We start from the raw sequence: 13,678 nt of genomic DNA on the forward strand, positions 1-13,678 counted from the left end.
AAATATAATATACCCACTACTCAAAATTCTCTAAACACTTACGGTAGATTTGGGCCAGCTGTGTACTAAAGAAAAGGCCTTCCAGCACAATGTGACTCATCAGAAATCAGGGAACAGTTCTTAAGCCTCAGATCCAGTAAAAGCTCTCTGCAGTACTCCTGCATGTTATGGGCAGCAGGCTTCCTGATAATATGGCTGTACTCTCCCTATTTATTCCCAGAAGGCTAACTGGGCTGGGTATCTTGTTTTAGCAAAACAACACTGTTCGCCTGTAGAGTAAATGAACAGTTGGTGTTTTTCTGGATTAAAAATGATAGTTGTTTGGATACGGGCTTAGGAGAGCAAAAGTACAATAGCTATTTATTACAGAAATGAAAAAACAACAATTTAGGAGCAGAGGTGTGTGGAAAAAATAATCCTACAGAAAAATGGGGAGCACTGCCAGGAAAAAAGTAAAGTGGATGAAAGAAATTTGGTGTGTTTTATTGGACAGATTTAAAATGAATGAATGAATGAATAAATAAATAAATAAATAAATAAAATAAATAAATAAAATAAAATCAATAAATCATCCCTGTGGGGAGACAGCACAACAGCTCAATCATGCTAGTGTCATTGACTAGTTTTTTGTAATTACTTTGGTCTATAATGCTTTTTTTTTTTTTTACTACTACTGCTACTACTACTTCATTACTTTAATTATTACTACTGACAACTACAGATCCATGATGGGAATCCTCCACACCACCACAGGGGGTGGAGTTTAGATTTCAGGGGTGTACTACAAAGCAAGATTAGCAAGCAGTGTTGATGTTAGAGTCTTCTGTTAGTTTTCTGTGTCACAAAAGTGGTTCTCTCTAAATATCGTGCTAACTTATGCTGCATAACCTGGTCAAGAGGAAGCTTCAGTTTCAAATCATCTGGAAGAAGCTTTACTCAGTCCTTTGATTGCAGCATGTTTTAAGATAACAATTTTCCAATGTGCCAATCTTCTAATGTTCATTTTTAGTGACCCCGTGTAAATATTAGCCTCAGTTTCTTGTTCTTAGTTCTTCTGCTGCAGGTTGTGTTTTTTCCCCTGAGCTCTTCTCAATCAAAGGGAACTGCTGGATTTTCTTCTCTCTTTTTTGGATCATTCTCTCTAAATTCTGTTGAAGGTTGTGCAGGAAATTAGATGCAGATGAGCAGCTTCTGAAATTCTCAGACCAGACTGTAAGGCACCAACAACCATTCCATTGTCATATCACAAATCACCTTTCTTCCCCATTTTAATCCTCATCAGCAGGTTTTCAGGTTGCTACCATGCGATTGGCTTATTAGGTATTCTGTTAAGAATTAATTGGACAGCTGTAACTAATAAAGCAACCGGCGAGGCTGATTAGGGATAAGACATGGGGAAGGAAGACACAATCACTTTGGTTTTATCTATAAAGGACAGTAAAGTATTATAAACTAGGGTCCTGATTACTATAAGGGCAATGTTAGAAAAAACAGAAGAAAAAAACTGAGCAATTGGTGTCCATTAAATTAATTCTTCTTTGTTTTTTGCGTCTTCAGAAAAATGTACAGATCACAGAGTAAACAGAGGGGAACCATCCTCTGAGGGAAGGTTGGCAGGTGTCAAAAAAGATGGTGATATGGTAAACATGAGATATTTTCATGTTAGAGTGATTGGCAGCTGTAAGACCTTATTGAACTGTTTACTGAGTCTGAGCCAGTGAAGAATATATTCTCACAAGAGCAAACCCAGCACAGTTCCCAAGCTACACTACCGTGCACAGGGCAGCTGAACAGTACTTTGTTGTTTAGTTCCTTCTTGTTCAGCCTCTTTGTGATTAGGCAGCATCTGTCATATCAGCTTCAACAGGAACTGTTTGATTGTGAATAGTTAGGTCTTACCAACCTGCTTCTGTTTATCTGGTCATTCTGTGTCGCACATTTCATTTCAACCACATATTTACTGTGACAGTGAAAATGCACTCTCAGCACCCGACTGTGGGACATTTGACTCCACTCCATTTCCACGGCTGTGCAAAGACAGATTCATAAATATTCATTTATTAATTTACCTAAAATGACAAGCTGGACAACTTGGGGATTCTTACTGTATGTTCTATATATGTTGTTGCAATGATTCATTTCTTTTGGAATTTACCACAGACTTATCTACTTAATTATTTATAGTTTTGTTTTATAAAACTAGCTGTTTTTTGCTTTTTATACTGTAAGTCATGCTGTTTGAAAAAAAAGAGATGCCAAGATGACAAAAATACAGCTTTTCTTCAACAAGATCTATCCAGATTTAGAGAACAGATTTAGAGAGAACTGCAGCAAGGTTTCTGTAGGTCAGCATAGGTTTACAGATCAGAAAAAAAACTTTATTCTCAGTCTGCTTTCAGTAGCATGCAACAGATGTCTCAGTTGGCTGTAATCTTCAACTTTATGCTCTGGGTCAAGGGTTCATTCCTCCTCGTTCATCTCATGGCTTCTTTTCAATTCTTGCAAGACACAAAAGTTTGCTGCCACCTGGTCTTCTCATCACCCTGGTCTGGTTTACAGACCACCTGTGGTGGAGGCTGTAACCTGAAGGGACCAATAGACTTTACAGTCAAAAACATCAATTTGTCTGACCTGATGACTATTCTGTGATTGCTTCCCTTTCATTTTTTTTTCATTTTTTTTTTATTTAAGAATCTCTTAAGGCGATGTCTAAATATATGCTAACCACCAAAATGTCTTGATTCAGTCAAAGCAGTTCAGTAAGGAAAGATCATTAAAAGGACTTGAACATGATTATTGATTTGAGGTATTTGGCAATTAGAATCCGATGGACTATCACAGCAGAATGGATTCCCAGGGGTGATAGGGATTAGTGCAGGAAACCCTGAGTCTAGATGCTGGTGGTGGAGATGGAAGCTTGCATGGAGTCTTAATGATGGGGAGGAGGTGGGGTGCATGAAGGCGTCCGCAAGGAACAATGACAGATGTGCAGTGAGAAGTTAAAGTACATGGCGTGAAGGCTGATTGGCTTGAAGAAGGCCAGGCATAGAGATGATTGGACTAGACCAGTGATGTCCCAATCAGCTAGACAACGTAGGAAAGTGGCAGTGATGAAAAGCTTAGATTAGCTGCCAACACCTGGGAAGCAGACAGACAATTTACGCATAAGCTTCATTTCTATAAGGAGAGATCATTAGAAGGAGTTGAACATGATTTAATGATGTACAGAATTCCATTTGAGGTACAGCACGGGGCGACCATGGCTCAGGGGTTGGGAATCGCATCTGTAACCGGAAGGTCGCCGGTTCGATCCCTGGGCTCTCTGTCCTGGTCGTTGTGTCCTTGGGCAAGACACTTTACCCTACTTGCCTACTGGTGTTGGCCAGAGGGGCCGATGGCGCGATATGGCAGCCTCGCTTCTGTCAGTCTGCCCCAGGGCAGCTGTGGCTACAACTGTAGTTTGCCTCCGCCAGTGTGTGAATGTGAGAGTGAATGAATAGTGGTATTGTAAAGCGCTTTGGGTGCCTTGATAAGCGCTATATAAATCCAATCCATTATTATTATTATTATTTCGTGGTTAGACTCTGATGGTTCATCACAGCAGAGCAGAATCCCAGCAGCGATCGGGATTAGGGCAGGAATTCAAAGAAAAGAAAAACAATCTTACCAGGGCAGGAAGATCTTACCTACAGGGTATGGAACACAATAACATTAGTAGTACTCCAAGGCACAGGGTGATGCATAACATGCATAAAAGCATCACAATGAATGAGAAATTAAGAAAAAGGTCTGGATAGCAAAGGGCTAGAGCAAAGCAGGATAGAGATTGAGCCTGCAACGAGGATCAAGGGCCATAGGAGGCCAAGACGGTGCAGAGACACTGAGATAATATATGAGGATAGACTGAAGTTGAGAGAGAAATAGATGCTTTGATAGGCTCAACCTGATGTACAGCAGGAGAGATAGGCGAGCCTGTATTAAGGTTCAAGGCCACCAAAGGCCAGGTCAGTGCTGGAAGAGACAGGGTAAGAAGAGCCTCCGTTAAGGCTCAGGGCTGCTGTTGGCCGACAGAGAGCAGAGAGCCTGGGAAAAGATGAAAGGCTTTACTAAGGCTCAGGACAGCTGAGATTCTTCAATTCTTGGGTACACATTAAAGACACATGAGGGTGCAGGGAGAGAGAAATTTGCATGCTATTAACTTGCAGATGGAATTTAAGGCTTGCAGATGTAAAAACAGAAACAAGCTCCTGTAATTGTGAAATTGCACAGCGCTGAGGCTTTCTCTGGATTAGCACCGCCAGCAGCAAGAATTTGCCTAGAGCAGAATGGTTGTAGCCAGATGAAATGCAATGCAGGTTGAGCAAATTTGCTAAACACTAGCACTTCCAGAAGGGCGACAATGATAGGATAGTAGATTAAGCTGCGAACAATTGAAATAATTGAAAGAACAACTAAAAGCACATGAATGCACGAAGGCATCAGCAAATAAGAATTACAGATGTGCAGTGAGATTTAAAGTAAGCCAAACCTAGTACACAGACATCTGGGGAGTAAATGTTCAGGATGTGTGTAAAGGACGCACTGCTTCGCCTCAAAGGTGGAGAGGAAAACCCAGCCAGACCGCTTATCCACCTGACCCAACACCTTGACATTTTGTAATCAAAGTAAACATCTGTCACGCTAATCTGAAAGACAAACCTCTTAATGAACATTTAAAGAGAAGAAAACAAAATGAATATATACAAAATAAAATACTATTCTCCTAAAGTAAATATTCCATGTAGAATGAGCTGCCTTTCTGTCTTGGATGGCTTTCTTTCAATAATTTCAACTTAAAGAATCATGAAAAACAGTGAAAATAAAGTGTTCTGTATTCAAATATATAGATTTAATTGATGTAATAATGTTCTGTAAGTTTTCAATATTTAGTAGTGACTGCAGGGCAGACTTGACTGAGCAAGTTACATTTGTGTTGAGGACTGTTGTTGACTGTAGAGATGACTGAAATATAGAGGTAGCAGCTGTTTGGGGATGCGTGGTAGTGAGAAAAAGCAAGCACAGTGGGCGAATGATGAAGTGGGCAGTGCTGAAGAGAAACTGCTGGGATGAAATTCATACAGATGCACCACCTGATGTGCTTCCATCACTCCCAGAATTGTTGGGTTATGGGTACACTTTGTGTATTTTATTTAATTTCTTTAACTGTAGCTACTACTGAATGCAAATTTATTTTATATATTTTGGGACTAGGGACGTTTTTTCATCTTGTTACTTGTTTGACATTCAATTTCGTGGAAAATGGAAGTGGAAATTAAAATGACAGTTGATGCTGAACATCAACTGTCGTTTTAAAATTCAGCAGAGACATTTTATCTGTGCCCTTGACTGAACAGAGGACAATGAAGACAACCTTGCCTAAAACATTGGCACCATCTGGACATTGTCATTGTCAGACAAGCATGCCTTAGGTTTGTGATCTTTATCCACACATACCACAGTGAAAATTGACAACACATTAGTGTGTTGTAACTTAATCCTGCAAGGCAAGATGCTCCACCGCATAAACAAGAGAAGTTCTGCATCCAAGATGTAGTATCTACAGGAAGTTGAAGAATTTGCTCAGTACCTCATGGAAGCTATGTCTAAAAACCTACAGCACATCCTAAAATTAAATAATAAAAATCAGAGACAATTAGGTGTTATTGTCAATTTCAGAGGGTTTAGTCAGTATATAGGTTTATGCAGCAATTAAACACATTATAATCTGAGTTATCTGAGTAGGGCACCAATGCCCCTATTTATAGTTCATTATCTGTCACCACACATTATAACATGAAGAATGGTTTTACTGTAGTTACAGTACAGTACACATTTGCATTATGATTATGATCTCCACAGTTTCAACTTTACATGTTTCATGATATAAAGTGAATTCATGCCAGCTGCTTACATTGTAAAAACATTATGTGAAACATACAGTACATAAAAAACCTCCATATTCAACATTCAAACAACAATTCATTTCAGATCAATTACAATTTATTTATGTTGTGTCAAATCATAAACAGAGCAAGTCTTTTACTAATTGTAAGGTTGTTGGTTCGATCCCTGGCTGCTCCAATCTGCATGCCGAATATCATTAAGCAAGATACTAACCCAGATTTGCTTGTATCAATCTGCTTGTATAAATAGGCGTGAATGGGTGAATAAGGCATGTTGTATAAAGCGCTCTGAGTGCTTAGGTAGCGTAGCAAGAACAGACCATTTAGCTAAGCTTCGGTTTTTAGCTAACATGCTTACATGCTAACTTTGTGCATACTCTGGATGGGAAACAGGAATACATATGCTCATCTGTGCAAACAGCTGCAGCAGTGAAAAGTGCATTTCCTACTTTCAGAGTACCGGAAGCAGAATGGGTTGCCATATCTGTTTCTTACTGACAGCTCCAGAACTGAGTATGAACATTACACAAGTATAGCTAGATCAGCGGTCCCCAATCCCCGGGCCTCGGACCGGTACCGGTCCGTGAGTCGTTTGGTACCGGGCCGCAAAAGTTGAGGTTCAGGTGTGAAATGTATGGTTTTCAGGGTTTTTATCAGTTTTCAGCGTTATTTTGTTATCATTTTTATCGTTAACTCGGTTTTCCTGGATCTTTTCATGTGTGTTATGAATAAATCTTCTTTTTTTCGATTTTGTTGTATTTATCCGCGACACCTTAAAGGCCGGTCCGTGAAAATATTGTCGGGCATAAACCGGTCCGTGGCGCAAAAAAGGTTGGAGACCGCTGAGCTAGATGACTGCGAGACGCAAGTTACTATAGTTGACAAAAAGTGCAGTGCATTTTATTTGTGAACTTGACACTTAACTGATTTAACAAAAAGCTCAACAGCTGTCATTCTCAGCTATGGAGGACCAAAGACAGCTCTTGGGGTCGCAGCAGAAGTCTTGGAATGATGCAGATGGACAAAGTTAAAGTACAGTAAGCTTATCCTCATTATCTGAACTGCTTTCTGAAGTGCTTTCATGAAATAGCTATTTTAGTGGTCTTTTGGGTTCTTGTTTTTTTTTAAACAGCTTTCAGAACAGGACCTAGAAACTTAAGGAATTATGCTACTACATTTTCTCTTCTGTTCCTCCACATTGGCTTTCTGCAAACTCATCTCTTTGCCTGAGAGATGTCTCATGTTCGTTCATTGCTTTCAAGAGTATCACATCATTTTCTTCAAGCCTACTTACAACAATCACCTCATTGCATAACTTTTTGGAGAGAAATAAACCATGTCTGAAGTCAAAATAATACAGCACACTTTTACCTGACCTTCACTAACAGCACACTCAAGAAATACAAAAGTAATGCAATCCATCAAAGAGCAATTGCCTAGGAAAGCCTAACTATTAGTGAAGATGTCAACTCTTATTTTGTTCCATTTAATACTATAATGTGAGCATGTCTGTACATTCTACAGCAGGGGTGGGCAACTCCTCGAGGGCCGTTGTCCCTGCAGGTTTTAGACGTGTCCTTGAACCAACACTGCTGATTTAAATGGCTAAATTAGCTCCTTAACGTGTCCTGAAGTTCTCCAGAGGCCTGGTAACAAACTAATCATGTGATTCAGGTGTGTTGACCCAAGGTGAGATCTAAAACCTGTAGAACATCAGCCCTCAAGGCCTGAAATTGCCCACCCCTGTTCTACAGGGTGGGCCATTTATATGGATACACCGTAATAAAATGGGAAGGTTTTCAGTTTCAGTTTTCAGTTTTATTTGTCATATGCAAGTTAGCACAGGGTCAACATTGCAATGAAATGTGTTTGACGAGCAGCAGTCACTCAGCAGCATGGTATAGTAGGAGAAAATAAAATAAAATAAAATAAAATAAAATAAAATAAAATAAAATAAAATAATAAAAAAAAAATAGAAAAATAGTAAGGAGCAAAATATTAGAGAGACATGGTAAAAGAGAAAAGATGACTAAATATATGTATCTATAAATATAAATATATGTACACTAGTGATTAAATAAAAAAATCTTGAAAAGAAATATGACGGGAGGGCAGATGGGATATTGCACAGGAATGAGCAGCAGAAAATTACAGTATTGCACTTTTAAATATAAATATCAATGACAATAAAGTGGAGTGACCAGTGCAGATTAAACAGAGTACTTGTGAAGCTGCAGGGTAGCTTCTGAGTGCTGTGTTGTGTGTGTTTAAGTGTTGTGGTTGAGGTGTCATATGGCTTGGTGGTAAAAACTGTTTTTAAGTCTTGTAGTCCGAGCAGACAACTCCTGTAACGTCTGCCAGATGGTAACAAGGAGAACAGCTGATGTGCTGGGTGGCTGTGGTCCTTGATGATGCTGTGTGCTTTACGGAGGCATCGCTGGAGATAAATGTCCTGAATGGCAGGAAGCCTCGTGCCAGTGATGTGCTCTGCTGCCTTCACCACCCTCTGTAGTGATTTACGGCTGCTGGCAGAGCAGCTTCCGTACTAAACTGTGATGCAGCTCGTCAGCAAGCTCTCAATTGCACACCTGTAAAAATTTGAGGTGATGTTGGCGTTCATGCTAAACTTCCTCAGCCTCCTCAGGAAGTAAAGCCGTTGGTGAGCTTTCCTGATAGCAGTGTCTGTGTGAAGGGTCCAGGAGAAGTCCTCAGTGATGTTGACTCCAAGGAATTTGAAGCTGCTGACCCTTTCAACCTTGACACCGTTGATGTGGATGGGCTGGTGTTCTCTGACTGGTCGTTTCCGGTAGTCCACTATCATCTCTCTAGTTTTGCTGATGTTGAGAGTCAGGTTATTTTCCAGGCACCACTCATACAGTGCCATCACCTCCTCTCTATAGGCCGTCTCATCATTGTCTGTGATGAGGCCTATGATGGTTATGTCATCCGCAAACTTGATGATGATGTTGGACTCGTGTTTAGCAACACAGTCGTGTGTGAACAGGGAATATAGGAGGGGCTAAGCACACAACCCTGTGGTGTACCTGTGTTTAGGATCAGTGGTGAGGAGGTGTGCTTACCAACTCTCACCACCTGGGGCCTGTTTGTGAGGAAGTTTAGAATCCATCTGCAGATCGGTGTTCCCAGCCCAAGGTCGACGAGCTTCGTGGCAAGTTTCGAGGGGATAATGGTGTTAAATGCCAAGCTGTAGTCGATGAAGAGCATCCTTGCATATGTATTCCCTTTCTCCAGGTGAGTGAGGGTGGTGTGCATTGCCAGGGCGATGGCATCCTCTGTGGCTCTGTTTGTCTGATAGGCAAACTGAAGAGGGTCCAGTGTGTCAGGGAGGGAGGAGCAGATGTGACCTTTGACCAGCCGCTCCAGGCACTTCATGATGACGGATGTCAGTGCAACAGGACGGTAGTCATTCAGACAGGAGACCACTGATTTTTTGGGAACGGGGATGGTGGATGCTTTGAGGGACGTGGGGACCACTGACTGCCTCAGGGAGAGGTTGAAGATGTTGGTAAACACCTCTGCCAGCTGGTTGGCACACACTCTGAGAAGCCGGCCTTGGATGCCGTCTGGTCCTGGAGCTTTGTGAGCTTTGTGGAGCTTTGTGTGAATGGTTTGTGTGAATGGTTGGTGATATTAAAGTCCTGTTTGTGGCACATTAGTATATGTGAGGGGGCAAACTCCTCAAGATGGGTGGTGACCATGGTGGCCATTTAGAAGTCGGCCATCTTGGATACAACTTTTGTTTTTTCAATAGGAAGAGGGCCATGTGACACATCAAACTTATTGGTAATGTCACAAGAAAAACAATGGTGTGCTTGGTTTCATTGTGACTTTATTCTTTCACGAGTTATTTACAAGTTTCTGACCACTTATAAAATGTGTTCAATGTGCTGCCCATTGTGTTGGATTGTCAATGCCACCCTCTTCTCCCACTCTTCACACACTGATAGCAACACCGCAGGAGAAATGTCAGCACAGACATCCAGTATCCATAGTTTTAGGTGCTGCACATCTCGTATCTTCACACCATAGACAATTGCCTTCAGATGACCACAAAGATAAAAGTCTAAGGGGGTCAGATTGGGAGACCTTAGGGGCCATTCAACTGGCCCATCTACTTTCCAGGAAACTGTTCATCTAGGAATGCTCGGACCTGGCACCCATAATGTGGTGGTGCACCATCTGGCTGGAAAAACCCAGGGAACGTGCCAGTTTCAGTGCATAAAGAGGGAAACACATCATCATGTAGCAATTTCAAATATCCAGTGGCCTTGAGGTTTCCATGGATGAAGAATGGACCCACTATCGTTGTACCCCATATATCACACCAAACCATCAGTTTTGTTGTTCCAACAGTCTTGGAGGGATCCATCCAATGTGGGTTAGTGTCAGACCAATAGCGGTGGTTTTGTTTGCTAACTTCACCATTCACATAAAAGTTTGCCTCATCACTGAACAAAATCTTCTGCGTGAACTGAGGGTCCTGTTCCAATTTTTGTTTTGCCCATTCTGCAAATTCTGTGCGCCGATCTGGGTCATCCTCGTTGAGATGTTGCAGTAGCTGGAGTTTGTAAGGGTTCCATTTGTGAGTAGCTAATATCCGCCGAAGGGATGTTTGACTAATGCCACTCTCCAGTGACATGCGGCGAGTGCTACGCTGTGGGCTCTTGCTGAATGAAGCTAGGACAGCCACTGATGTTTCTTCATTAGTGACAGTTTTCTTGCGTCCACATTTTGGCAAATCCAACACTGAACCAGTTTCACAAACCTTATCAAGCAGTTTGCTAACTGTAGCATGAGAGATGGGTGGTCTCGTAGGGTGTCTTGCATTGAAATCTGCTGCAATGACCCGGTTACTGCCTTCACTGGATATCAACACAATTTCGATCCGCTCCTCACGTGTTAACCTCTTCGACATGCCAATGGCTGTGAACAAAGAGAAACTTGTAAATAACTCATGGAAGAATAAAGTTACGTTGAAACAAAGCACACCATTGTTTTTCTTGTGACATTACCAATAAGTTTGATGTGTCACATGGCCCTCTTCCTATTGAAAAAACAAAAGTTGTATCCAAGATGGCCGACTTCTAAATGGCCACCATGGTCACCACCCATCTTGAGGAGTTTGCCCCCTCACATATACTACTGTGCCACAAACAGGACTTTAATATCACCAACCATTCCCATGTTATTACGGCGTATCCTTATAAATGGCCCACCCTGTAGAAGACAAAGCATGTTGTTATATCCCTTCATTAGACCATCCAACTGTGATCATATTTTGTCATATAAACATGCAAAAGGAATCACAGAAACTGTGCTGAAATATTGAATGACAAAGTATGACAAGTACAAATACACACAGTATATCAGTGTCACAGTAAACAGCCCACTAACCAAACTGGAAATAGATTATATGCAATCTAGGTTCCTCTCAGAGTCCCGTGACACCCAAACTTATTTTTAAGCTTTTGAATTAGCAATGGAAAGATAAAGTGATGTATAAACAGGAATACACTTAAAACCCAGATGTTCCAGTTTTCCATCAACACTTGAACACAGCATTCATTTGTCCATCTATGCAAATCTGACCTTTAAATGTGATGTAACTACACATAGTTTATATTTAACATATGTAACACATATATTTGCATGACTAAAAATGATATAAAAATTAGACACTTTTGTAAATGTTAGCTTTAATTTGGAGAACATGTGACTCAGATTTGCCACCATTTAGAGTCCAATTTCTCTCCATCAGTCCTGGCAATGCGCAATGTTTGAGCTGTTGTTTTGAAGCACCTGTCAGAATGAGCAAAGTGAGATCTGAAATTGTAATTTCAATGATGCTTGAGAGATAAACATTTCTGAGAAAAAGAAAGGAAATTGGCTCTCATCTGTGATACCAACCTTTGCCCAGTGCAGCTTCACAGAAATCTTAAGCTGAACATTTTGAACAATCTAAATTCCCTTCTGAAAGAGACTGTCCATATGTTCACCCTTTTTTTTTTTAATTTCCTGCATTGAGACTCCCAAGACACACAGTGTTCTCTGCGAGGGACACATCCATTCATCAGATGGTTTGTTTTAATCCTGTAATGCCTCCAACTAGGGTATTTTTTAGGCACAGGTATAAACAGCATACATTTTTGGAGTCTAACTTACTAACTTGCTTCTTACACAAATTCACTTATTCCTTTTTATTTATCTTCTTACCTAGAAACATATAAAATAGATTTGTGATGGCGGCGGGACCTCTATGACTGAAAACTGAACTTTCTGCAATCTTATCCAAGTATTTTTTGTGCCTAAACCTGAGCAAATAGGTTTTTTTTTTGTTTGTTTTTTACCCTTTGTTGTTGTAAGCAGGAGATAAAACTTTTCAAATCCTAAAGAGGAAGTTTCAGATGAAGTTATGACTGAATTATGAAAGTATAGTTGATGGGTTTATTTATCTGGCAACAATGAAGTCTTTAGACAGAATGACCACCTTGCAAATGTTTTCACATCACTGAACAGGCTGTCAGGTTAGCTGACACAAGCACAAGGTTACGAATAAATGTTTCTGATTTTCAGAATGGTTTTTAACCCAAATCTGCTTTCTCAGTGTTCTCAAAAATCCTGAAATAGTTTTTATTCACATACAGAAACAAAAACTATGGATAGTAAGGAAAGTCATGGCAGTAAACATCCATCTGCAAAGACAGAATAATCACTGCCGCAAATAATGTTTATTCTAGTGAATTAAAAATTATAAAAACGTGATGCACCACTGAGAAAGCTGAAAGCAACAAACACATATTTCATATTTCAAGACCATGTAAGTGCTGAAACGTAAAAAGAAATGTTCAAACTAAAAACCTATTTGCAGTTGGTTTTTGTACTTTCATCTTTTATCATTATTTCACTTTTTTCACATTGATAAACATGCTGAGGAACTTGTTGCATTGAAATACTCTGCAGTTTAGTGCAAGAAAAAAAAAGATTGTTTACTATACAGTAATGAATTTAAATACCAACTTTATACTGTGTAGTATACTGTCAGTTTATGGAAATCAGCCAAAACAACTCATCTGTTTACATCTTTTTGAATTCACTTTTGTGCATCCACAAAGAGCAGTAAACCTCAGAGCAGTAGCATCAGCACAGTGCAGCTGATCACAACCTGTACACAAAGAAAATCTGCTGGAGCCCTCTATAGAAACTATTGTGAGTTGTGATTCTTACCCCCACAACAGATGTTGATAGGTACTTTATTGATCCCAGGGGAAATTCCAGAAACTTGTACAGGGTGGCCATTTATATGGATACACCATAATAAAATGGGAATGGTTGGTGATATTAAAGTCCTGTTTGTGGCACATTCGTATATGTGAGGGGGCAAACTCCAAGAGAAACTTGTACATAACTCATGAAAGAATAAAGTTACGTTGACACCAAGCACACCATTGTTTTTCTTGTGACATTACCAATAAGTTTTAATGTGTCACATGGCCCTCTTCCTATTGAAAAAACAAGAGTTGTATCCAAGATGGCCGACTTCTAAATGGCCACCATGGTCACCACCCATCTTGAGGAGTTTGCCCCCTCACATATACTAATGTGCCACAAACAGGACTTTAATATCACCAACCATTCCCATTTTATTACGGTGTATCCATATTAATGGACCACCCTGTACATTTTAAGGTTCCTCACCTGTTGAATATCACTTTAAT

This window comes from Rhamphochromis longiceps, linkage group LG22 (genome assembly GCF_057381845.1).
Source record: "Rhamphochromis longiceps isolate RC_006_pf linkage group LG22, R_longiceps_female_GT1.1, whole genome shotgun sequence".
Taxonomy (NCBI): Eukaryota; Metazoa; Chordata; class Actinopteri; order Cichliformes; family Cichlidae; genus Rhamphochromis; species Rhamphochromis longiceps.